The sequence below is a fragment of the Anopheles nili genome, chromosome 3 (assembly GCF_943737925.1).
Source record: "Anopheles nili chromosome 3, idAnoNiliSN_F5_01, whole genome shotgun sequence".
Taxonomy (NCBI): Eukaryota; Metazoa; Arthropoda; class Insecta; order Diptera; family Culicidae; genus Anopheles; species Anopheles nili.
This window is the reverse complement of record NC_071292.1, coordinates 8,125,544-8,152,864: the sequence shown is the minus strand read 5'-3', so window position 1 is coordinate 8,152,864 and position 27,321 is coordinate 8,125,544. Positions and strand designations below refer to the sequence as shown.

At 51.4% G+C, this 27,321-nt stretch overlaps 1 long non-coding RNA gene across 1 annotated transcript; it reads right to left on the bottom strand.

Annotated features, from left to right (window-relative positions):
• Positions 1-983: 983 nt before the first annotated feature.
• On the bottom strand, positions 984-21,973 carry LOC128723162 (uncharacterized). Its single transcript, XR_008410812.1, has 3 exons — positions 21,751-21,973; positions 20,286-20,328; positions 984-1,087 (listed from the first exon to the last, which is right to left on the bottom strand). It is a non-coding gene; the product is annotated as an uncharacterized LOC128723162 (long non-coding RNA).
• Between the last annotated feature and the right edge of the window lie 5,348 nt (positions 21,974-27,321).

The window sequence follows — 27,321 nt, the reverse complement described above, 5'->3', positions numbered from 1 at the left end:
TGCCAAGCTCAGCATCATTCATCATCGGAGGCGCAAAAGCAAAAACGGGACGCGACACTCCACGTACTCATTATGCCGTACGCCGTACCTGCAGGACGACGACGATGACGATCCGGTCCCGGCCCTTGACCGAGCCATTTATCATTCAATCTTGTCGCTAATCGGGCCCTCGCCGAGGGCAGACGCGACAGCGGTCTATCAAAGATGCAACATCTTCCCGGACACGGCGCTTGACGCGTGGGTCGACCACACGGACACATCCTGGCGAACCTGGTTGCGCTGACATCGCGCCAAAAGACGATGATGCTGGTGGTGCTGTTTAAACAGCTCTCCAAACCACGCAAGCTGTAACTGAGCTGCTCGTCGTGCTTGCTACGGTTTGCTCATTTATCATACAAAAAGCACGGGGAGGCTTTTGTGAAACCCCCTTTTCGAGGAAAAATCGTGTGACGAACGCATGTCTGTGCTGTTTAAAATCACTTTTCCAGTAGCCACGCTCGTTTTGGTGCACGTTTGAGGGCATCGATTTTTTTTTTCATTCATAAAAATCTCCCACACATCCTCTCGCTCGGGAATTAGTTGGTTGGGATTTATTTCCCGCCCGTCATTAATGCCATCTAGGGATGGTTTGCTCCTGCCGGACGGGCGTGGCAGCAAATCAGATTGAATGGAGATTTAAGTGCCCCGGTTCATTCGATTACGCCTGAACGGTAATCACATTTTCATTAGCGTCAATGCTCTCGCGCAAACCATCAACGTGGACGCGACAGAAGCGTTGAGTGGGTTGGTAGCAGTCAACAATAATAAAAAGCAAAAGAAAAAGAATATCAAACAGAAAGAAAGAAATAAAACCAACACCGAACGTTGGTTCGCCGCGAATCGTGAGCAACAGGACCACGCGGTCAGCTCTCGTGCATCTTTGTGAAGCCAGCAGCATCTTGACTTACCTGACGTTGAATCGCGGCCAGTTCTTACCGGTGTGCGTGTGTGTGTGTGTGTGTGTGTCTTGCCTTCTGGATCCTTCCAAAGGGCACCCGGTGTCAGCTGCCAGCGTCACCCGTACCGTTTCAGGTAACTCGGTCCCGATCTGCAACGAGAGACAAAAATGCAAATCAATTGCTATTTGTTTCGCATAACGAGCGTTCCGCTTGGTTGCATAATTTATCGCCATCATGACGCTCCCGCGGGAAGGTCGAGCACGACTTTAACGAACGAACAAAACACTTCGCGTGAGACTTTGGTAAGGGAAGCATAAGAAAAATGGCCGCACAGTAGTAAAAGTATGAATGAGCAACGCCTTTAGGTTGCTTTTCGCGGGTTTCGAGCCACGGAAAGGAAGCTTAACGTCCTTTGCAAAACCTCCTCTCGTTGGTGAGGAGATCGATTTTTTGGAAACCATTTCCGGTCGCCTCACTCCTCCTCCTCCCCACACACTCATTCTGACCATCAGGATTAGGGGGGTTTTGTTCGCGGGAAATTCGCCGCGCGGCTAAAGAAAATGGAAGCGGGCTGCGGTACGTCAACCGCAAAATCCATCCCCCAAAACTGGGGTGGGTATGTTGGGCGGATGTTCGAGACGGCGGAGGCGGCTTATTTTCCAATGAAATCCCGCAAAAAGGACACCTTATTGGTGGTCGCTCAATGCCCGCGGTTTGCCGATGATGCGAATGATGAAGCCGCAGGCGGTCGAAGCGTTAATCCGAGAGAAAATGGCTTTTTTCTTAAATATTGATGGCTCGTTTGCGTGGAGAGGTGGAAGCGCGTGGAGGGGGGGGGAGATTTCAGGAAGGTTTTTTAGATTCCTCCAAAAAAAAATACAGTGGAAGCAAATCCTTCGAGGTGAAATGAGACAAGCAAGCAAAGCATTTGAGTACGATTCGTAGCGTAATTTGATCTTTTTCTTTAGCTTTCTCTCTGTCTCTCTCACTCTCTCCATAGGTAGGCCATAATGATTTCGCGGTAGGCCATGGAAAATTCACTTTCAAATCGAACGGTATGATTGAATGTTTCCGTTCGATCCGCGGGAAACACAAAATCACTTCCACTTGAACTGATTTTCCTCGAGCGGCGAACGCGCGAAACCAAAATTGAATATTGTACTGCGATCGATTCAATTTGCCGTCGTCCACGTGGCCACTCCGTCCGAAGCCTGGGTGCTTATTTTCCCATTTTCCCCACCCACACCGCGTGGTGTGATAAATAAACCCGATAAACATCCGACCGCTACCCGTCCATCCGGACGCGGAAGTTTCGCCCTAGCGAATGGCAAAACTTTCATTCGGTGCTGCTTCCCGTGGCAACCCAGGAAGCGTGCTCAATTTTTGCGACACAGATAATTTTTGGCCTCTCGCCCGACCCGGTCCCGGTGCATTGTACCGCGCCGACGGTGACGGTGCAAAACTTTCGCTCGTGCTGCGGAAAATGCGAATTAATTTGCATAAACAAAATAACCAACCAACCGAGCAAGCTAACCAAAACCGAACCCCGGGGGCCAGATGTAAGTTTCCGTCGCGCGACCGACCCCAAAATGGCTGCAGCAGACCCCGGAAAGACCACATTGCGAATGCCCGCACGCCGATATGCTTTGTCCTGGGCTCAGGAGGTTTCTTCTCTCTTCGGTGGCCACGAAGACGAGACCAGACCACTGCAGGAGCATCATTTCGGTGATGTATCACTTAGTGTTTAAGTCGGGTCTCTTTCGAGCTGTGAGGCTGCATTGGGGGTGTCTCCCAAAGCGTGTACCTGCCAGAGGGCTCCCCCGGAACGGACAACGGTTTCGGGCAGGACACAATTAATTTGTTTACCAACCCCAAAACGAGCCGCTGCTCGTCCCGACAGGACGGCAAACGGTTTGCAACATTGCAACAATCAAACGTTACTGAGGCGTTTCAGATTTTGCAACCGTAAGTGCGGGCCAGCCCGGGTCCTGGGAGGTCAAATGAAAGTTGCAGCTGGCCGAAGAAGACACACAAGCAAAGACGTCGGACGTCGGCCAACCCATATGTGCCGTTCCGGGCGCGACCCGAGCACGGACGTGATGGTGATTATTTAGAGAAGTTACTCCCGTACTCGAGGCCCCCGGAACTCGCACTCGGACACGAAGGCCGTCGATAGGGTGGCATCCATTACGTCCAAGGGTCAGTCTGGGGGTTTTGGGTGCGATGGGAAAATTAGAATTGGAAATTACTGCCCGCCAAAGGGTATCGCAGTATCGTGGAGTGCTGCTGCTGTTGCTATTGCCATCGGGCCTGGGCCTGGGTCGCTGGGCACCGGGAGTCACACCAGTCAACGGTTGACTGCGACGTGGCTCGAACTCTCGAGAACTTTCGAGCACTTCTCTGGCTTTCCTTCGTGGCCCCTGTAGCTGCGTCTTTCGTCTTCGAAACTTGCGATGCGATGCAGCCAAAGTCATGTCAGCCAAGCGCCGCCGACAGCCGGTGGCCGCCGGAGACAATCGGAATGTCGAAGTCGACATCGACTTGCTAAAACTTCGTGTGCCATTTTGTACGCCGACAATGGGTGTGCTGGCGGATGTGAAGGGACACAGTCACACCGAGAGCAGATGTTTCGTTTCGCCGGAGGATTTACGCCCCCAGGAGGGATTGGAGCTTCCGATGGCAGCTCCGGGAAATCGGGGCGGAAAACTTTGCTCCCAGAACGAGGTCCTTTTGGTGGGAAGGCCCGGCGTCGGAAGGCCGGATCCCGGGTCCATTAATTGCTGATAAAAGATTTCGCAAAAGCTGCCGGAGATTTGAGGGGGAAGATTTTGTGTTTCGCAAAAAGTTCGCCCGACCAGCCGGAGGATTACCGAGGGGCTATAAGTTTCACACGCGCGCCCAAGCAGAAAGGCAAATCAATTGAATTCGTGGTCCCCCGTTGGGAGGAAGCAGCTCAAGTTTAAAGCCACAGTTTGTTTGAACGCGTGATTATTTTTTGTGTGTGTGTGTTGTTAAATTCTGATTTGATTTTGCTTTGTCAGCCCATTGCGGCGAATTAAGGCTGGGAAAAGGAGCGCACCGTCGCACGGGCCGACGTCGTTGTCACGCGGTTGGTCTAGGCGGGAGAATTAATTAGCTCATTAGGGAGAATGCAATTAATGTTGGCGAAAACGATGACTGAAACAATCGTGGGCACTGGTTTGCTTGAGTTTTGTGCCACCTCGAACGAAGCCCATGTAAATGGCCGTGAGGGTAGAAATTTTCACGTCCTTTTTCCAGGTACGAGAGGCTGCTGAGTAGGCCATGCTTTCGTTTACCACTCACGTTAACAATCACGTTTACGCTGGATGGTTGAGTTGTAGGGCGAAGCAATTAGTCATTAATTAAGCCCCCTGCTTAACCGCCGCAATTGACAGACAATCAGGCTCATTCGCATTGGCGCTGTTGCGGCAATTATTGTGGATATTATTTTCAGTTTTTCCACCCTCGCAGGAATCAACGCTCAAATCGTTACAGCGGTTAAATGGAATGCGCGCGGGATGAAATATCAAAAAGAACGCGCCCACCAAAAGTGGGCAGCAGAATGCTTTCCCTCCTGCGGACAGGTCACATTTTCCGGACCCGCGTCCCTTGATTAGCGGAATCAACACCACCACCACCACTCGGGTGGGAGTGAAAGAGGATTGGGTTTTCCCCGTTCTTTCTTGTTTGCTCACCGACCAAATCGAGCCGTCGTCGTTGTGCGGAGATTATCTCTGCAGGGCGTGGGTAACCGCAGGGCTTAGAGCGGATTCCGCAGCTCCGAAACGACACTCGGCAGTCCATTTTCAAACCGTTTTCCAGCCTCGAAATGTGGGCGCCAGCAGCAAACCCTCACTGGGAGGTTTTTCTCCGAGGTGCCGCTTGAGGTGAGCAAATTTGAAAATTAAACATTCCATTTCGAGCCATCCCCCCAGTTCCATTGGTCCCGGAATCTGGAGCCTGGTGACGATTCGGTTCGGCCAAAAGATCACCGGCCGCAGAGATTCACACCCGTAAGCGAGAAATCCCCGAGGCGCACGAGTTTGGCGTCATGCTTGCGGCACGTGTGCTAAAAAAGGACATCAGCACAACCCCACAACAAACGTGTCCGCAACTGGGGTGGGTTCTGTTTGGGTTCTTCTTCCATTTTATTTTCCACTCCCCCATCGGGACAGTGGCAGCTACGATGTAACAGCTTTCGGACGAGCAAGAGCTGACCAAACACCACCGTGAACGGGTTGCCCTCGGGGCGCAAAGGGCACAGGCACAATTACAAACGGAAAGCCCCAACGGGACCTTTTTTTGGATGGGGTGGGCGTGGGCAGTGATGGGAAATTTGATAATTCCGTTCACACCGGCGCCCCTTGCCAATGGGTTAGAGGATGGATAAAAGAGGCACGATTGCCGAGGCATTTGGCAAATAGAACCCAAAAAGGGATTCCTGGCATGTGTATTTGTCCAGCCGCGAACGTGCGCAAAAGCGACACGGAGCCAGTTGGTGGGCTAGTGGGCTAATTTAGATTATCTTTTGATTGCAGCTCTGCAAAACCCAAATGGGCGAGTCGATAATTTCCACTTTCGGGAGTGTTTAATTTTTCGCTTCTCCGATTGCTGGACGGCCTTGGGCGAAATGACTCGCTCTCTTCAGGGAGGCCCACATCAGGGAGGTTCTGGTACAAATGGTGAACCAGAATAGCCATGGGACAGGGTGGCAATCAATTATCATAAAGCAGCTCACGATATTGATTACAAGGATGTGTTTTTCGAACACATCTAGTGCGTGTTACATTGTCCGGAAGAAGGTGGCCTTTGGCGATCGAACGATCGTTGGTGAATCAGTGCCCTTTTTTTTGTTGCACCCTTCCGTGGGGGTTTTGTAACCAGTGACAGCAATAACTGGATGCTCTATTTAAACACCACAGCAGCTCGTCTTCATGGCGTATACACAGACGATTCAATTTATCAAACCCCCTTCCGTGACGGCATTCGCTTTTGCAGGGTGCGATCGGGCAGCATGAAAACACCAACTCGTGTTTGTGAATGTGCACACGCGCTCGTCAAACAGTCACTTACAGCTATCACACCAGACACATCAGGGACCCACCGAACGCCACCGTCGCCGATATGGCGAGATCAATTAGTTTAATGGATTTAATTAGACGCAATTCGACTCGAACTCGGTCGGTTGAAAATCATGCCAGCTTCAGCCCCATCCCGGTGGGTGGACGCGCACGAATGTGGATAAAATGGACCGTTTTTCCCAGCCCCTCGAGCTCGCAATCGGCACCTCAAACGTCGGAGTGCTCGTAAGTCGAGTGGGGAGCTATTAGTGCGTAATGATACTATTCATTTAGCAGAAGCCAACGCTGTGGCTGTGGGTTAAATGGCTGGTCGATTACAGGGTCGAACCGATAGATAAGCCTTCAAGCATGGGGGTACCAACACCGATTCGATGGAATCGTTTCGGATTGGATTTTGATCGTCGTGATGTGACCGTGTGGGTGAAGGAACTCGCGTCCCATTACCGCGAATCGCGATCGATACGGGATATGAGTTTTTACCCGCTTGAAACGAGGATGTCTTCGAGGAGATGGAGAGCTAACAAAAAAAGGACACCAACGAACTTGTACGGCACACCTGCACAATTACACCATGCGATTGCGTCCTGGCAGAGACACACTCTGGATCATCATTCCAAACGATTTCATTTGCTTGCGGTAGCCGACCGACCACGGTGTCCTTCAATTTCGAGGTCCTTTTTCCCCATCGGGAACTGCAATGCCACAGGACGTCTTTGTGCATCTTTCCCCCCGAATGATATGCAATCTTGGCTTCTTTGAGGGGTCTCTTCTTCCTCTTCCTCTTCTTCTTCGGTTCTCCATTGCTGCAATCGATGCTGTTCTGCCGGAGTTCATCCCTTTTTTTGCTTTTTTTCGTTCACCCTCCTTATTTGTCTATCGTGATTCGCGTTTCGGTTGAATTCCGGCGGTGCAAAGAAGCATCTCCCGCACGACGCGGTCCGCCCGTGTGTTCAGACAGTTTAGAAGTACAGTAAATATACGTTATTGATTTTAGATTCCTCCGAGGCACCGAAACCCTCGTTGCGGAACCGAAATGTACTTCTTTCCCATGCCGCCAAACGCCTGCCACCGTGTTAGGTGTGACTTTGGTTTTCTTTTTTTGTTTGTTTCATGTTGCCAGACGGTATTTGCATATTTGGAAATTGAAAACAGCTCAGCCATAGATTGGCCCCGACCACTGGCCCCGAAATGTGCACGTGTTTCCACGTCTCTTTGCAGCAGTTGCAGGATTACTAGCAGGAGCGCGGCGTTGATCGTGGGCGCGATGAAGCGAACGTGCGCAATATTGGCCAGTATCACACTGATTTTGCTTCTTTTATTTTTTGTTGATTTGGGGGTTTTTCACTGCGCTCGGTTGTCTGCACACCACCGATTGGTTTCGGTGGATCGTTGGATAGCTGCAAGCGGTTTGGTGCTGTGCTTTTTATGCTCGCATTTCTTTTTTTTTTGTTGCTAAACGATCATACGACCCGCGTAATGGTGGAAGACTTATACCCAACATATTACCTTTCGCCAGTGGGCGTGGGGGGTTTTCTTTTTATTTTAATTGAAGCACCTCAAGCGCGGAAGTTTTGCAATCCGTTGCACCGTTTACCGCTCCGGTTCCTCCCAACAGCTCGAGTATGCGCTCGAGTGCGGTATTATCATCGGAAATGTAATATATATACATATCCACCCAGAACTCATCCCTGCTTCGAAAGCTCAGTTCCCGACAATCCGTCATTGCACTGGGCGCGAGTGAGTGGGTGGTTGCTCAATATGCACATCCTCCCCCAAGCGCGTTTCATGCTCACGGCAAGAAAAGAAGAAAAAAAAATGCCGTGTGGAAAACGCGGGCAGGAAAAATGGTGCCCCAGTTGGTTGGCTGACTCACTGGTCTCGACCATCATATTGCACTGGAATGCGTTTTATCGTTTGCTTTCGCACGTTCACCCAAGAGTGAATGAGAGAGAAAGAGAGACGGATGGATGGATGCGTCGGTGGGAAAAATAAAAAACGGAACAAGACTCATGGAAATGTGCACACCAGATGATGGCTGGCGGATGGTGGTACGGGCGTTGGATGGCGAAATAAAATCCAACCAACAAACCAGGCCGGACGGAATTTTCGCTCAACGGTCCATACTCACACGCACAGGCCACATATGCTGTGCCGTGTGTGTGTGTGTGTGTGTGCGTTTGTGTGCGCCACATGGATGAGGGATTCCCGGAGATTCCCGGGAAGGAACCACGTGAAAAGACAGCAGAAGCGATAAGCTGGCCCTTGGGAAAGCGTAGTTGAGAGGAAGGTAGGTACACCCACCCGGGTTGGGAAGCGCATTGCAAAAAGAAGCAAAGGAAGAATGGGTAACAAAAAAAAAAAAAAAGAAACACCCTCCCTTCGAACTGGCCCAGCCCGAGAGCGCATAAAGCATGTTGCGCGCCCATTTCGGCTTCGGGCGGTTTGTCGAAATGTGGGCAGCATATGTTAACAATCTCCGGCAACACATTGTAGGCAATCGGCAGACCCGAAGAACACGGAGGCACGGAACACGGTAGAGGCGAGATGCAATCGAAAAATGCGGGCTGCTCTTATGCTCGGCAACGGTCCGCCCTTGGCATTAGAAGCATTAGCGGTTTGCTCGAAGTCCGGCGCGAGAAAAACCCCGGCACCCGTTGGTTGGCGGTTGGTGTGATGTCGATTGCTTTATGCTTCGGGTAGCACAAAATGTGGCCCTTTCCTCTACGTTTCCAGTGGTCTCTCGCGCCAACGACACTACCACGCGGTGCAACATTTTATGGGCGTGTGTGCTTGGAGTGTGTTGTTTCGCAAAACGCCACAAATGTTTATGCTCCGGCGAATATCCCGCAGATGAAGCCACCGTACACGCGTTGCATCTGCAAATGCGCTAATGTGACAGGCCTTCTAACGTGCACACACACACCCACACGCGGTAGGTGTGAGGTCGATTATGTTACGTTGACCTCGGGCGGTTATGTTTGCGGGTAATCGCCAGTAGTCGCCACACGGCAGCCTTTGGAAAACCCCAGCGGGTGCATCGGGAAAATTTATGACCGATTTACCAGACAGACCACCACCCACACAGGGATGTCACCGGAACGGAAGGAACAATTCAATTATCGCAAAATTGGCCGACTAATTTGCGTCAACTTTTGCTACGGCTCGGTGCCACCCCATCACAAGGACCTGTGTCGCCTTTGACGGTGGGTGGGTGTTGGCCCTTACGTTTGGGCTCCCTCGAGGAAAACCATTGTGAGCGGTTGAGGGAATTTTGTTTGACTCGCCTGTCCCATTGCATCGGGCGTTTCATTTTTCACACATGCAATTTCCCCACGTGCTGATGGTCAAAAGCTGACCCGGGGTTGGTACAAAATTAATCAATCCAAGCAGGCTTTTCCTTTGCACACCTTCCCACACGCATAGTAGGCTGCGCGAGCGCCCGTATGTGTGTGTGTTTGGGAGGATGATATCGCGCGCATTCGTGCACTCGGTAGAAGATGCGGTTATATGGTGTGCATTTTTAATCCCGAAACAGCGACCAGCGACTCTGCACAATGTTCATAACGACTGCAGCATGCGCTGCGTGCATTATTTACATTTGAAAAATTCATCCCGTTAGCCCTCTAGGCTGGCCGGCCGGCCGGTGACGCCAACCCAGTTGCAGTGGGCGAAATGGGAGCAGCGAGAAATGAAAAAAAACACTACACCCAAATCGTGTGCCACAATCGCACAACACAATGGAGAATTTTGAGTGCATTCCGGACGTTGAGGTGGCGCGTTTTTCGAGCATATGGTCGCTGCAGATGGGCTGTGGGTAGCATCCACCCGCGAAACCCCCTGCAGCTCGTGGTGGTTTATGTTTTATTTGTTTTTATTTTATTGCTACCACAGGCACACCCCTATCCTCTCACTCGTTTCCCCTCTTATGGGTGAGTTGTTGTTCTGCTTTTGCCCGCGCTTTTGCCATTGGGCCAACCTGGCGCACAACCTAACCTTCGTTCCCCACGCGAACGCAACACAGGACATGATGAAAATCCGGAACCAACAAAACAGACCAAAAAAAAAATCCACCCCAACCAAATGGTCCTCTGTGCGCCCTACATACGACACCAAAGACATGGCCAACATGGCTCACAACTTGTTGTCATCATCGCCCGCAGCAACATCAACGGCAGCACCAGCGTTGGACCCCCAGCGGCCCCAGTCCCAGGAAAAGGGGGAAGGATGCAAGGAGACCAGGCACGGGTGGCCCTGGATTCAATCACTGAATGAATACTTCAGCGACAGAGTAAATTGATGTTGATTAAAACAATATAAATAAAATTCTCGTTCCGTTCGCAGCATGTCCGCGCGATACGGCACGGCCTGCTGCGTGAGTGTGCGCATCACTGTGTGTGTGTGTGCCCGTACACGGGGGTAGTGTGCCAGAGTTTATTTGTTTTTATTGACGTTTTCTTCTTTCGCCCAACCCCCCCCCCCCACCCTGGGCGCGCATCGTTTTGTCTACGTTTTTCCCCATTCCACATTAGGGGCGAGTGGGATGCATTTTCGCCCGTGTGTACTCGCGTTCGATGATTAAACTCCCACCAGCGTTTCGTTTTGGTGGGTGGCACGCGGAAAATCTCACGTCATCGGTGGCCTGATAGAGACTGACGGAGCAACAACACTGGGCCAGGATTTTTGCTCTTTTTGCTTTCATCAGCATGCAGCTTTTTTGTCGCCGCGTTTGTTCGATTTATTTGCTCCCCATCCATTCGTGTGTCCGTGTGTGTGTGTTTATCCACCCCCTATCCTTACCTTCTCCCCTTCCATCCCTCTTCCCGATCACCCCCACAAACTTGATGGACGCGATGGATCATGTAACGAGGCGCTTCCGCCCCCGGCAACGATTCGGCGTCGGATGAAATCATTCCGAGTGACCAGCCCAAATGTCAAGCGGCGTTATCCGGTCGGAATAAAGGAGGGCAAGCACGAACACATAAATGCACACAAAACCGGGTGCGAGGGAGTGGAATTATAATCTTTGGTAGCAGTGCGATATTGTACAGCTCTACTTTTATCCATTTTTGTTTGAGCACACAACGTACGCAAAGGCAATCGAAAACGGATTTCGTGCATAATTGGTGGTCACCGATGAAAGTTTGCTCTGCGAGCCGGTGAACATTGTAATTATGGGTGGATCTTTTTTTTTGAGAAGCTTAAAAATAGCAATTAGCTTAATATTCGGTTTTTGGTTGTATCCTTTTTATACAAACGCTTTTTCCGGAATGGGGTTAACTATAAAGGCATATTATTATTAGTCCCGTAAAAAGAATACGTCCTTCGAGAAAATGCCGAGTGCACAAGCAACTTGAGGAAGTTTGTTACACCACCACCGCAAAAGGTAGCGGGAAAACGTGGAAAGCTGATTGCACGAACGCAATCACATTTTGCAGTTGCGGAATTTGCATCCTTCTAGAGCTGGTCCTCTTCAGTGCTGTGCGGTCGCTTGAATAAGAGAGAGAGAGAGAGAGACCCGAGACTGGACCAAATGGCAGAGGGCAAGAAAACACATTTTGTGGCACGCAAAAATGAGGCGAAAGCAAATATAAAAATAAAACCACGCACACAAACAACGAAACGCAAACGGGAGAAAAACATCCCACATCCCCTTCACGGCTCGGGAAAACCGTCGGCACACGGGGATGAAAGTTATCATCTGCAATTTCGTTATTTGATACGCTCCGGAGGTCCTTGGGAAAGAGAGAGAGAGAGAGATGGAGGACGGGGGACAGCGGAAGAACCCCCGTACATCCTTCCGGGCGCAGTAGCAAAGGTTGCACCGCAGTTTCCATCTCGTTGATGGAAATGATGAAACTCCGCACGTCGTCGTCATTACTTTACCCTTTTTTTTACCCCCATGGCAGGGCCGCGCACACTTAACCGGCCATGTTTACATTGGCATTTATGCCCTTCTCTCCGCATCTCTCCATTACTTCCCGTACCGTTCCGTGTCCTTGGGAGTCCTGCCTGACTGCCTGCCTGCCTGCCTGCGTGAGCCAACTTTACCGAGCGTTTCGATTGTCCAACGCGCAGTGATAAATCCGTGCCGGAATACGCCCGAATCGCAGCAGGCGGTTGCGAATGCTTGTGGTTGCGGCAAACGCCGACAGCGAGCGAAGAGAATAAAAAAAAACAGCCTCATCCAAGCAGCCGTGGGCTTTCTGTTATATGGTTCTTGTAAGCGACCTCAGTAGCCATAGCGGTTCTGCTGCAGAGCCCTGGAGCGGCCAATGTGGACCGAGCTGCGTGTGGATCCGTCTGGCCGCACGTTTGCGCTGTTTATTTTACATTAAAATAATAATTTATACTTTTACGATTTGCGCCTGGAGCTGCAAGAGAGAATAAACTCACAAGCGAACTCGAAACTCACAAGCGTACAGCGTGTGTACGCAAAATCGGTCACGGTTTAATGGGGCCCAGTTCGAGGAATTCACGGCGAATCGAGGGATGGATTTTCCAAAGCCCACAAACACACAAAATTGTTCGTTCGTCCTTGATCCAATCGACATCGACGGGCAACAAGTGCGCCCGTCGAGGATCTTCACGCCTAGGACATGGAATTGCATTATCTGGAGCGCTGTTTTCGACACCATAAACAAGCGCCCCTTGCGGTCGACAAGCGAACTGTATTTAATCACATTTACTTAACGGCCAAACGGACCCAACCTCCTAAAGAGTGCATTTGAATAAAGTAATCACAGAAAAAGTGCCCAATTTCGGGTGGTACCGATCAGCAAATTGAGATGATTTAAAGTGACCAGCCGCCCGAAGCCCGAAACCATTCCCAACCGCTTACGTGTCGGTTCCGTTCGTTACAAAATGGAAACTCCCCCGCTCGGGAAAAACCCCCAACCGACAAGAAGGACCCATCTTTTAGTGCGATGGGCGAACGGCGCACCATAAAAGTGTTTGTGCTGTCGTAAAATTTTAGTATCCCTTTTTGCCGGGGGTCGACCCTCACCGGAGTTGATCATCTGTTGCTAGTGTAACTACCCTTAACACGGCCTCTAAGGACCTCCCTCTCCACCCCCTCCCCAGTGGTGGTCCCAACAAACGGACGGTGTAAAGACCGCATCACATTAGACGTGCGAATGATGAGCTCGTACGCCGGAAGGGTGGCGTTTTATTTCGGTACACCATTATTAGCAGTGCCCGCGTGCAAGAGGTCCTTTCGGGCGAGAGTGGACATGACACCAGCAAACGGAACAGCGTGTGTGTGTGTGTGGGTGTGTGTCGTCGTGATGAGCCATCACACTCCACTGAAGGGGGTGTAACTTTTCCCTCACGCTAAACGGTTCGGGCGATTGACGAACAAACAAATACTGCGAGCGCACTTTTGTGCCCTCAAAAAGGACCTTCCGCTGTTTCCCGGTCGTCATTTCGGCCAAGAAGTAACCGATAAACGATTCCCAGTGCCCCGTAACATCCAATCAACCGGTTGGGCGGAAAATGCGCAATGATATCCGGCAATTGCTGGCCAGCAAGAGAGCGAGAGAGAGAGAGAGAGTGAATGAGAAGGCGTTGGTCCGTTACCGAAGGACCCAACACACGTGGTTTAATCCGTCGAAAAGTCAATTTACCTTCCATCAACGTGATCGTAGAGGCGAGAGCAGTGGCTTTTAAATGCGCTCCGACCCTTTTTTTTGCTGGTGCCACGCGAGGATACGCGAGGAAAAGGAGTCGTAACGGAATCCTTTGCCCATTCGTCGTCCGATCGGAGCCTGGAAGGACACACGCATCCTACCACACGGGTGCTGGGTTTCACTTTTTCACTCACACCACGCTTCTTATCACACCCACCCGAAAACGCCACCCCAACCCCCTTAGTCCTTCGATTGGGTGGGACTTTTGCGGCTTCGCTTCGTTGCCCACCCGTGTTCGCGCCATTATCGTAAATGGGTTCGATGTCGTACGTGCACGTGTGTGTGTGTGCAGTATCTTATCGATTTCCACCACCCCCTGGGTCGGGTGGATCCGGATGTGAAAGCAGGAACAAAACAAAAATCGATCTCCCACCGCCGTGTGGCGATAGGAATGGGTCAAAGAAAAGGAAGTCCGGTTCCCTGGACCGCCATATGGTCCGCCAGTTCTGGGCGGATCCTCGCGAGGGAAAGAGTGTGTAAGCAAAAAAAAAAAATAGAAAAGAGGACCGTTTAAATGACGGCAAAGAGCAATGGCTCTGACAGGTAACGTCTCCGGCACGACACGCTTAATTGTCGGTGTCCTGTGCTGGCGAAATGGGAATCGATTGCGAAAAATTTATCGATAAACAGAGAACCCGAATGTGGCCTGTTCTATCGCGGCCCGCTACAACCGACGATCCGAGAGGAAAGTGGACCCATTTTCCGATCGGGTTCCTTTTTACACGCTAACACGCTATCACCTACCGGGGATTTCTCGGAAAATTACACCACCCCCAGGTTGGCCACCTAATCAAGCCCGAAGACCCTTTCGCCTGCCTACCGGAAGTTTTCCGCTTATCGTTTTTTTTTTCGTTGGAGGATGGGAGGCTCGAATGATGGGCCTCGGTGAAGAAATTACAACCCCGGGGGTGCCAAAAGGGGTTGTCGCCCATTGCCGCACTCAAGCATCGCCGTCGTACATGTCGAGCGGTCAGGGAAAACAAGAACATAAATCGTCCTCGACTCGATGAAAGTTTCCCTCGTTTGTCGCCCTTTCTAAAGAGGGACCACCCCGCTCTCGATACGTTATCGCGCTTGTAAGCCGCCCCCACCACATACGTGTGTGTGTGTGTGCTGACGTGAGTTACAACGTTCGGCTTTTCCCGGGGTGCGTTTATCTCTTGCCTCCCATTGCCTTCCTGGGATGGCATCGGGCCAATCGGGCGGGTTGGAGAAAAATTCAATTAAGATATAAACGCTTGGAAACGCAGGGTGAGCGACCCCCTGCCAGTGTCCATCCCCACCCCCCCCCCCCCCGAAAAAGGTGACACAAAAGGACACGAAACGGAACACGAGATCGATAAGACGAATTTGGACCAGCGCCGCGGAGGCCAAGGATGTGCAAATAGCCTTTTCGCAGGGTACACATTTCATTTGGCCCAGACGGTGGAGGTCGTTTCTGGGAGAGGGAGGAGGAGGAGGAGGAGGATCCATGTCCCGAATGCCGGCAAGGGATGAAGAAAAATGAGCACCACTTTGCACCACGTTCGCCAATCCTCACCACTCGGACCGGGAGGAGGATAATCGTTCGACTGTCAAATGGTGATGTCACACTTAAGGGACGGCATTTTTCGTCGTCCTGTTGGCTCAGCGTTTCCCATCCTTTTTCCATCTCCCACCCCCGGGAGGGGGGGTGGAGTCTTATCTGGTGTCCTGCGTCTAATTTTATCACCCTTGCGTCAAACTGCGGCCACACGCCCGTATTTCAGGGTGGCGCCTTTCGCTGTTGGCGCTTTGCGTTGGCGAAACCGGCCACCGATCGATACTGTAAATAATTGACAAGGCGTCAGTATTCAAACAATGTTCGGGTTAATTAAATTTCCCCCTGCGTTGGGAGGGAGTGAGAGAAGGAGAGAGAGAGAGCGAGAGGATGCTGCAGGGTGGACGAGAGAAAAGGGTACTCGGAAGCAAATATTATGCTACGGTGTGCGTTTTCAACCCGAGGCGACGGTTGACGGATGATGGGATAAGGCTTTTTTTTCTCTCGTTTTGCAGATTATCTGGACGCTTTTCCGGCCACCTTGTTCCTTGATGACGTGTCGGTTTCGATCGCTACATGGTTTAGATTTTTCAGTCTAGATTACACCAGCAAGTGATGATGATTTCACACAAGAGCACATCGAGCGTTTCGATGGAAACGAAACCAAAGCCGGCTGCGATTGGGGTGCCTCGAAACGTCACGTGTGCAAAATGGCGCCAGCTTCTTGGCCAGCGCTATAATTAAACGTTTCCACAAGATCCACAAACCACAGCGCGTAAAAAACTAATTCCACCACAAAGCGAGCGCATTCTGAGGGCCGGCAGACTTGCATCCTTGCGTGCCCTCCCAATCGGCATCGGTGCCGAAAAAGTCCTTCAAACAGCAAATGGGAAACTGTTCGCCAATTAGTGGCAAATGGCCACTGAAATTCCATCCGAACGGCACAGGGTAGCCTGAAACGTAACCCGCCAAGCGAATTGTTGTGTAGGTGTCGGTAGTTTTCAGTTCCAGCGAACGTCGAAGGCGTCAGTAGTTTGCGCGTTCGCTTTCCTTTCGCAAGTCAATTCCGAGTCCTTCCTCCCTGCTGGGAAGGGCGCCCAGCTCGTGCGAAGGGCGCTTTTAATTCGGGCGTAATTGCTGGGATTCAATTTTAATGAAGTTCAAAGTAGTGGATGTAATTTTGAGCCCGCCTTAAGCTCGCTTGGATACCACCCACCCCGCAAGCGTTCTTACGGCGTTTTTTTCCCCCTATTTCTTTCCTTTTTTGCCTTTCTCACTCTTCACTCGCTTGGTTTTGTGCAGGGGTTTTATTTTTTGCATCGCCAGTGAATGGCAGTTGTTTTATTTTTTGCGCTTCCCTTCGCACAGGTTCACAAGATGGGGATGACGTTTTTCCGTTTTCCACCCACAGTCACCCCCCCCGGTCATGGGCATTGTTTCTTCGTCGTCGACGGCGACACTCGGTACGGTACGGTGCCGTTTTCACGACATTCTACAGCCTCTTTCGATGCATTCCACGATCGAAACGCTTTTCATTATTACTCCCTTGCAAACCACCCCCCCCCCACCCCCACCCGCTGCTGGAAAAGGAAACCATACAAACACACAAACACCGCCTCCGGGTCCTTTGCACTCTCGATGCTTACTTTTTAATTAGGGCAAGCCGGTTTTGTCCCTCGATCCCACGGCAGTAGTTCGCCCACACGGAACGGTGCAAGTGAGCGAGCAAAGTCAAGCCTTCTGCGTACCGGCGGGAAAAGCGGTCGCACGGAATGAAGCCAGCACCCCCAGCACCGTAAGCGTAGCAAAGGCAAAAGCCATCCGAAGGGAAGGTAGAAGGTAGTGCACTAGTGTCTATTCAAACTGGGCTCAGCCGGAAAAGCGTGCCCCACGGCACGGATTCCCGTTCGGGCATCATGAGTTTGTGGAGAGATGAGTGTTCACTTTTTTTTTGTTCTTCTTCTTTCGTTCATTTGTTTGTTTGTTGCTTTTGCCTTCCTCCATCGAACCGGGTGGTTCGGTTGCTCTGAAACGCTGGTGCGAGAAAAAGGTGAAGGTGGTCGGTTTTTTTTTGTTGTTGCTGTTGTTGGCCTCGTCCCTTCAGGTTTTTTCCCCTCTGGTTGGGTGCACTCACGTTCTACTCCGGATTTTGCGCTCGTTATTGATCCGTAGCCTGGTTTCGTTGCTTAAGCGCGGCAGAGACGTTAGCTCACTTTTCTGGTGCACGTTTTTGTGTGACACAAAAAAAAACGTCCTGTTGGAATATCTATTTTACAGCATTCAAAAGCAAACTTTACAGCTTCTTTAAAAAGGAGCACGAAAGTCGCTACTGCACGTACGAGCTGAATAAAGCATGGATTTTGCAGCCAGCATCGCGATCAAAGCAATTCAAACGCACCCCGATAACAACCGGTACCAGAACCGGACGCGTGTAAAGCTGGTCAAACAAATTCCATATTTTAATGAGCTGCACACGCAAGTCCGGGTTTCCCGGTTGGGTGGGCGGTGGGTGGGAATTTAAACGGCTCTCATCGGCTCGACTCGAAATGAAACGGAAGTACGTCAATCAACCCCTGGCCCCGCTTCGATCGGTCTCCGGAGGTAATTTAATTACGAGTGCATAATGAGGAAATTAATGCACAAAATGAAGCGCACGAGCGGTGGCACAAATGCAGATGCACTCAACGGTGCATCGGGGGTCGGTGCATTCGGTATCGAAAGGGGGCCAATAGTAACGCAAAATTTGGCCTCAAAACGGGCACACCTCGTGATATGGTTGTGTTTATCGCAAAAGGTTAATCTGAAAAAAGGGAGAAGCGATTAAAAACGAAACTGAATTGAATTTGAACGTGGACCCCCGGGGGTGCTGGTCCCATTTGGCGTTCTTTCCTGCGCCACGGTTAAAGGGTAAGTTAAGATGGGGGTTGAAAAAAAAATGAAAAGAACTGGCAGCTAACACCACCAAAAGCCGCTTCTTCCTTCAGGCTCGACTCACGGGAACGAGCCGGATGGTTTCACCCGTTTAATATTCATTCGGTTGCCACCGTACGGTGCCGATCCGATTGCATACATGTTTTTCCTAGCGCATTAGCAAACTTTTGAAATAGTCTCGTTATTTTTTTTTTTTGCTCCTTCACTCTTCGCTCGTACGTGTTCAAATGGTTCCTAAATTTGATAGCGACAACATGTTGTTTTTTTCTTCTCCCACCATCCTAGCACGCTCCTCATCTGCCTTCGAAACTAGGCGTTTGTTTGCTCAGAGCCCCACCAGGAGGGTGTGTGTGTGTGTATGCACACGTTCAGTTAACTATGCTAGAGGAATTTCAGCCGACGGAAGCAAACGCCAGCCAGCGACGGATGGGACGATGAAAAAAGAAAGCAAGCAAGCCGGAAAGAAACAAAAAAAAAGCACAGCCACGAAGCCACGAAGCAAGGGGCAGTGGAGAGAGAGAGAGAGAGCGAAAAAAAGTGGAACCGAGCCACGGAACGGCAGAGGTCAAATGGCAGGGGCATTTGGGCAGGGGGCCACGGGCACGGGCCGTCACTGTTTGTAGAGCGATAAGCATGACTTTACATTCATTTGCATGTAAATGCCGGGGACTTCCTTCGGCGATGATGGCACCGCCCAGGGAAACGGGATAGGCGATTAGACGGCGCAGGACGTGCACCGGGTGGTGAAGGGGGTGGTGGGTGGGGGGAGGGTGGTTGGAGGGTGGAGCCTTCTTCCCTACCAGACTATCTCGCTGTCAGCGTTCAGCCGCTCATCGACGGGCGCTTGACGAGTTGGAAGTGAAGGTTTTCTTTTTTTTTGCTCTCACCCACGTGTGTGAGTGTGTGTGGAAAAAAGCCCGTGTGTGTGTGAAAAAGCCAACCCCCGTTGGCGCTGAGTAGCTGTTGTCACCCCGTAAGGTTATCATCGATTTAGGAAGCAACCCCCCGTTTGGGCAGGAACGAACGAAAAAAAAAATGAATCATTCTGGCTCCATTCAAAACCCGTTCCCGCATATGCTGCCTGGCGGTGGTGCCATTTGACAGCGTTTAGATCGCAGCACGATACTGCCAGCTAAGGCGTATCCTTTTTTTAGCCACACACACACACCCGTACGTTCCGACGTCGTACGAGATCTTCACCCGAACATCAAACACCGGGCCGGGAAACATGCGTTTTAAAATGAGACTAATTTCCATTCGCAAAGGAGGGGTGGGCTTTTTTTTCCCGCTTCGTTCCGTGGAGAACTGCTTGTGCGCTGTTCACGCCGTTCGAAAGCAAGACAAGCTGACAAATAGTGACGTGGGTCTCTGGTTCAACAGTCAGCGTTGTTAGTTGACAAGGAACCAGTTGCTAGCAGGCGTTGATGGCAATCCATCGTTGCCTAGCAACGGGGATGGTTGCAAACGAACCAAAGCTTCTTCATTGGGCCAATTCCGCACGTTGCGCGTTCCACGGGCAGGATATTGCTTGCTTTTACGATTAGACAGTTTTTCACGAGCTGCGAGACTCCGCCTTCAAAAACACAGAAACGGCACGCGGTTTATTCGACCCCCGGGGATAGAGTTCTCGGTTAAAATGTCTCTGTCCTGTTCGGCAGCAGTTCCGGTACGCGCGCCAGCTCTAAACGACGCCTTCACACGCAACCCACTGACTATTGGTCAGAGCTTTAGCCAACCAGACTGCTGCGGTTGTGGTCGCGGCCCCAAGAGACCTCAAAGCCAACCGCTCCCTCTCGGGGGTGGGAAAATTTCTCCCGCACACGCCACAAAATGGCAGCAAAACTCGGCATGCCATGGAAAGGACTTTTGGTGGACGAACCCTGCCGCCTGGCTTCTTCGATTGCAGCGATCGCAGTAGCCATGAAGGCAGGATGGAGGCGCTCTCACGAGGACGAGAATTTATCGCGTCTGCTGGCCATCCGTTGCAGACGCTTGGGGTGGAAATTTAAATCATCCCCCGCCTCGAAATGGCCAAAACTTCTCATTAGGCGCCGGTTGGTTGGTGGGCGGTTAAATTATCAGTCAGCAGTAAAACCATGGTGCTACATACCTTCCCACCTAGCACCGGGGGCCTGTCTGGTGTGATTTGGAGCCTGAAAAAGAGGGAGAAGAAAAAAAAATATGAAGAAGCGGAAAGAAGGCATTAAAATACCACCCCGAAAGCACACCCGATCCCGCTGCAACCCTTTTGGCCTATTTTAAACGGGAAACGGCGCGAGTGGACGAATCGTGTGAGCGCAAAAATTGTTCACTGAATTGCTTAATAAACAGTCCCGCTTTATCATGCTCAAATTACAACCCTCGCCCCGTTCTGTTACAACCGACCGTGGGTGTGTGTGTGCGCGTGTGTCACGAGTCGGCAACATATTTTCGCGGGCAAGCGAGCGCAACATACATCGCCACATTCGTCGCATTAAAATAAACCTTTTAAGTGTCGAAGGCGTGAAGGAAAAGGCCCATGCTCGTTCCGGGAGGCCCTTCGATGTTGGCTTTCCGGAGAATACAAAAAAAAACAACAACGCTTAAACAAAAGGCAACCCATTAGAAGTCGGATTATGATGATAAAGTAATTTGAGCGGAACAGCCGAGTTGACGCTCGTAAAACGCTCCGTGAATCATTCCCTCGAAATAAACCCCACGAGGGCCTTGGCTGGTGAGGCAGCCGTGTCCTTCTCGCGCCATTTGTGCCATTATCGCGTGGGAGGAGTGGGATGGTTCGCTTCTTCTTCCTTTTCAGACTGCGTTGCCCTTTTTCCGACCCCATTTTGCCGGAGCGTGCGTGAATTTATTTCATTTCCAGCGCATGGTTTGTGTGCTCGAAGCTCGATCGCTTTTCTCCGCGGTTCCAGAAATTCTAGCCCACATCCCGCTATCCGTTCATTGGAACCGGGCCATTACCGGGATGATATATGTACGTATCGAAAAGGGGTGGATTTCATACGGCACCAGCGAGCAAATTGAGGCGCTTAGTTGGATGCTTTTCCGACGCTCGAAAGGAGTTCTTCGGAGAAGAGAAAAAAAAACAACACTTCTATCCTGCCCCAACAGCGAGGGCATTGTTTGCACAATACATTCTTCTTTCTGCCAGTTTTGCTCTCGCTTTTTCGCCCGACTTCCGGACCATCCGGTGTGGTGAAGAAAGCCACAAACCAAAGCAGATGGCCCATTGGGGGAGATGAACGAAAATAAAAACAAAAAAGAAGCGCACGCGATCAGGCGATAGAGCATGCAATCGGTTGGTGTGAAATCCATCGGTGGGTTCATTTTTTTTCTCTCCCTTTTTGTTTTGTTTTGTTTTTTGTTCACCTCGAATGGCTCTCGAGACGCGGAATGCTTACTCACAGTCCGCGTGAAACAATAAACCACCCCGAAGTGAGGGTGTTTATCTGCGCGCCGTTTCCGGGGAATGCAAAATGTGACCGATTCTTCGGCTCTATTCAGGGGGATTGAACACCACCCCGCGTCGGTGCAGCTTCCACTGACCACAGGGTGGTGCTTACATGGTGTGCACTTACTTCTTCTCTCGCTCTCTCTCTCGTTTTCTCTCTCTTTTTCTTCCTTTGCGGCTGGTGTCTAACGTCCATTCTTCACTCGTCGATGTGAGGATGGAAATGAGGTTAAATGCATCCGACAAGAGTGGTTGTTTATACACCCACACGGCTTCTTGCACTTGCATCCGCGCACACACCCACCCACACACACTCGAGGCAGCGTACACTCACGCACAGATTGCACTCTCTCTCTCTCTCTCTTTCTTGCGCCTCGCGAACCGAAAGAGCGCCCGGTGCATTGTACATGCGTCAGCGCGAATGCAGTTTGTTGCAGAAGCGCATCCACCGACACTTGAGTTTTGTCTTGACGTCGTGTGGCACTGATGGTCCAGAGCATTCGTATGCATCCACAAACACGCGCGCACACAAACACTGTCCATTTGTTAGCCCCGTTTGGGCCACGGCACACGAATGAATGCAAATCGGAAGAAGGAAAAAAAATATGGCGCCACAGCACGCGCGCGAAAAAACCTCCAACTCGCGCGTCCAAGCGGATACCAACTCGTCGAGTATCGATCACGTACGACCGGCGGCAAGATCCGTGTCCGACCGCACAAACGTCAACGGTGCAACTGATAACGGTGGCGCTGGCGAACCCGCGGCGTTTGCTGCGACTCCACGCAGCGAATTCCCGCGGACAGCAAACGCACACATGCCAACAGCGATAGACAGAAGCTCGACCACGACCCGATCGTACCGCAACGCGTCCCGACGTTCAAAGGGTCACGACCACCGACAACCGTTGGTACGCGGGTTAGCCTCTGCCAGATAACTGCCAGCACTCAAAATTCACGCATTCTTCATGACGCTCTGACCAGGCATGAGATGGGGCACGCAGGACAAAAGGGGGCCTTGGTGGCAACTTAAACTTGCTGACTCGATTGGACGCTTCCGGTTACAGATGGAAGCGGTTAGCAGGCAACAATCAGAGAGAGAGAGAGAGAGGGCCATTCCATCGTCTGAGGGGAGACACAGAACAAAAAGAAAAAAAAAGAAAGAGTGCTTCCCAATCGCATTCCACGTGGTATCACTCCTGTGTGGGTGTGTGCAATTTCCTGTGGTCCACAGTAAACCTAGGTCTGCCGACTACGTGCTACTAGATAAAGTAGTAACCAGCCGGAGCTCCGTACGTACCAACACCAGCCGGGCTGGGGTTTCGCGGATCCGAACGCACACGCTTATTAGACACGCATTTCGCGTACGAGCGGCCCATAATGGCGCATGCTCACAAATGGCACGTCGGGACGAATCGTCGACCGAAGTCCTGGTCATCGATCCCGTCGGTTTTTTGGTCGCACGAGCTAACCACCGGGAGAACGTCCGGAAAACCGCGTGTGGAGGCGTTAATCGGTTTTCCAGCTTTCGTGCAAAGTAAATGCACTAATTATCGACCGTTTGGCACTTTTGTTGCTGTATTTAATAGCTTTTAATTGTTTTGTTGCTGTGTGTGTGGGAGTGTGCAAAGGACGAGCGAAACGTGATAATCCCGACGATGTTGCGTCCTTTGGGGATTTGTACGGGGAATTAGCACCTTTTTTGGGGGTGTTTTTAATCCACCGAAACGAGCTTAGGAATGAGGGCGATGTTTCAATGGCACACTTTTAAAAGTTGCCTTCATTTACGCTTCGCGCCTGCAAAAAAACGGAGCACCACAAGCGTTATTATCTTCGGGAAGTTTCTCGAGAAGGAGTGAGCTGCTTTTTTCATCCCCCACTGCAGATTAAATCTTGCCGGTGACGATGAGCTCATGAATTAGATACGCGCAAGCAATCAAATCACACCTCCGATGGCATATGCGAAGCTTATCGGTACCACTTTATCGCCCTGCACGATCGGCACGATACGGCACGTGTCCTGCGGGTAGGAAAAAAAACTTTTGTACCCAACTGGCGTGAAAATCGCACCACCTCCGGCTTTGGTAATAATTTCCCGCTGTACGTTTACGAGACCTTCTTGCTGGACTACTTTTTTTTTACTTTTCTTTCCTTGCTCACATCCTGCCCACCGAACGGGACGAACGAGATGAAAATCTGGTTCCCAAACCGACCGAAGCAGCGTGCAAACGACGTCAAGGTACGCCGGAATTACGTGCCCATCTCCCATCACCTTTTCCCACCCACCTCATGCAAAAAGGGACGAAACGCGAGCAACATTTCATTTCGTCGACGTTAATTTGGCATCGCGTTAATGAGTGAATGGGATATCCTTAAATGAATTACGAATTTATGGCACCCAAACGTCGAGCGATGATGACGACCAGGACGACCAGGACGACGACGCTAATGAGGGGGGTGGGGGGGGGGGTTTGGGGGTGCTTTTTCCTGTTGGTGCGTTTCGCTTTTCCCACCCACCCACCCACCCACCACAAAACCGGATCTCGGAGGCCGGAATCCGGATCGCCGTAATTGCGCGTCATACGCACCCATCCGCGGGAATCCGCCCTACTCCCACACCCAAGCAGGAGGTCTCCCCCTTCTCCCCCCGCAACACCACCACGAGGTCCACTACTGGGTTGTCAAACGGCAGCGGCTTGACAGCAGGCAGCAAACGAAAATATATTACCATTTAACGCAGCTGCGTGCGGCACCGCGCGTGGAAATGAGCGCGCTCGCGCTCGCACACACACACAAAATGATGCGCAAGTTACACGGAAACCAGGGTGCAGGGGAATTGCAGGGGTGGGTACCATGATTTCCGGTGCCGGAAAGCCGCTCATGAGCCGCACCGTTGTTACGCAATCCTGGGAAAGAGTGGTGGGGCGACTTGCAATCATCAACCCGATGGTGCGCTAATGTGTTCCCGTAGATGCGCGCCTGTGTGGATGTGTGTGGGTGGGTGTTTGTTCAAACATGTTGACATTTCTAGATCATGTGCGAAACGGATCGTTATCCTGCACGGGGCACGTAAGGAAAAAGACGGGCCTAAGAACTCGGGCACCGGGATGGGATTCGAAATTGAAATTTAAAAGCTCGTGTCTTGTGTGTTTCGTGTATGACTGCCAAAAAAAAAACGAAATAGAAAAAAATGGCCATCTCTCATTTCTGGTTTCTCGTGTTTGCGCTTCAAATGCGGATGCGGACGTCCCTTAGCCCACGATGGAAACCGTAGCCAAAAGCCTAACAAAGCGACCACTACGCTCGATAAAAAGCGACAAAACGACAGCGACATGTTTGCAAAACTAACAACTACCGGCCTACGGGAGCCTCGGGGCCATATCGACCGTCCGTCCTGAACCGAGGTTTGGGTTGAGCGATTGGCTGGGAATCAATTTTAATTATTACGCCATCATTTTCCATCTCACTCCGTTGAGGTCAGTTTTGCCATTCAGACCCCCGGTTGTCCTCCCGCCCCTCCCATTACGCAGACTCCACCATCCCGGGGGCTTATTAATCGAACCGAGTTCCCTTTCGAGAGCAACGAGTCCACCCAGGAGAGGGCTTTTTGAGGCAGGGCCATCGGGGAGACGTTGAACGGTTGTTTTTGGAACGGTTCCAGCAGCGACCATCGCGACCACGCCACGGGTGGGACTTGTTTTAAGCCTGGAAAACGTTCCACCCCACTCACGGGTGCGGTTCGCATCGATCGAACGCCGCAATGGCGACCGGTTCGAGCCGCTGGAAGCACCGAAATTAGATTCCCATCACGTTCACTTATAAATTCTTAATTCCACCGATTGACAAACATGCGGCTCGCGGTTGGCGCATCCGGACGGTCGATTGGGGCACGGCAAAAGAGCCCGCAACGGCACACACGACCCCCGGGGAACGAACAGGACGAAAATAAACACACCACCGGGACCCACGGGATCCCGGTGGGCACCGTGCCGATAATCGAATCGTGTGCGTGCAGCAGTTTGTCAGCAAAACGTCAGCAGTGGAACAGCCGTTTCGCTGGCCACCGAAGATGCGGTTTGATTTTTCGCAAGGACGACAGTTGGGGGTTGGCGACATAAGAAAAAAAAACAAACAAACTCATACCCCGGAAACGAGCAATCTGGGCCAGTTTTTGTCGACTTCATCGCGATTTGCCGAGCGGATGTTCGGCGCGGGATTTCGATGCGGAAGTGGATTTCACAAAGACAAATATCGCCGCACAAAAAAAAGCAGTGCCGTATGCCGTTGTTATCGAGGCTTCGTTTCCGTACTTTTGCTAGACGTGTTTTTTCTTTGCATGTCCCATAGGTGTTTGAATCTCTTCCAAAAGGTGTGCTCTTGGTGAGTTGGAAAACCCCTCCGAAAGGTGTTAATGCTTCGCTTTGAAAGCGAATTGAACAGATCTGCTTCATACCGGGAACGAAACTAGCATCCTTATAACCTCCTCACACGTGGTGTGATTTTCTCAAAACCACCCCACGAGACCGTTGCCAATGGCAACCAACCAACCACGCTTGAAGGACTACGCGCACACGCCAACCAGCTTCATTCTCGCAGCCTACTTTGTTGCGTGCAGACCCCCGGCAGCTTCACGCTTCGTTAATATTGAATTGCTTCACACTTTCCCGTGTGCATTGAGCGTTGTTGAGCAAAAAAAAAAAAAGAAATCTAAATAATTACTAAATAACCCCGCACATAAACCGCCCGACGAAGGCGGGCCAAACCGTGGGTACAATCGCGTTGCTCCAACATCACACCATCGCCGGCACCCGTTGGTCTCGTGGATTGCAAATTTGCCTCATTAAATATCATGAAGTGAAATGCTATTAAGTAGATTTCACCAGGCATTCCTGCCCCCACTGACTCGCTCCCCCCCCCCCCCCGGGGTGGGAGCCTTCTACTTCCGCCCCACGGGTTCCCCGGACAGCGGTGCCAGAAAGGGCCGGAAAATCCGTTCGCCCCAGCTCGGCGTATTTACATTTCTTTTATGTGTGAGTGTACGTCCCGTGTGGGGTGCACGGAGTTGTGGGTGGGTGTGGGCGCGTTGTAGCATAATCGACCCAACCCCCTGCGGATGCTGTAGCGAGCGTTACGCCACGGTAAAGGGCCTGGTTTGTTTGCACCGAGCGCGGTGCCAGGCTTTGTTCTAGCTTCCAGGACCTCCATCGCTCGTGAACTCCCGACCTCAAAGGATCCATGTTGAAGCCTTCGCGAGGGTGTGTGTACATAATCTTTCTGCGAATTCGCATTGCACTCCCATCATCCCATCGCTAGCGACCGTTACAAGGTTCGCGCAAACGTAGCTGACGTGGAGCCTCGTGATGCATTTCTGCTGGGGGTGGTTGTTTTTTTTTTGCTCTCCACCCGGAGGTGCATTTTCCTCCGTTCCAGTTGCAGTTCCGTTGCCGCGTCCCGGTTCCGGCTCGTGGCCTCGAACCCGCCCCATCGAAGGAAATTAAGCGGTGCTCGAGGCGAGCGCAAGCGGGCGTAAGGGAAGCGCTTTTTGTGTAAAATGCATTCGCAGTGGCACCCAGTGGCGTGGCCGTGGTCGCGGTGGCGTTTTTTCCACGCCCAATGGTCGCAAAACCCTTTTATGCTGCCACTTTTCAATCCGCCTGGTGCTCGTTTGCTTGGCGCATCTTGGCGCTCTGGCGCATCTAAG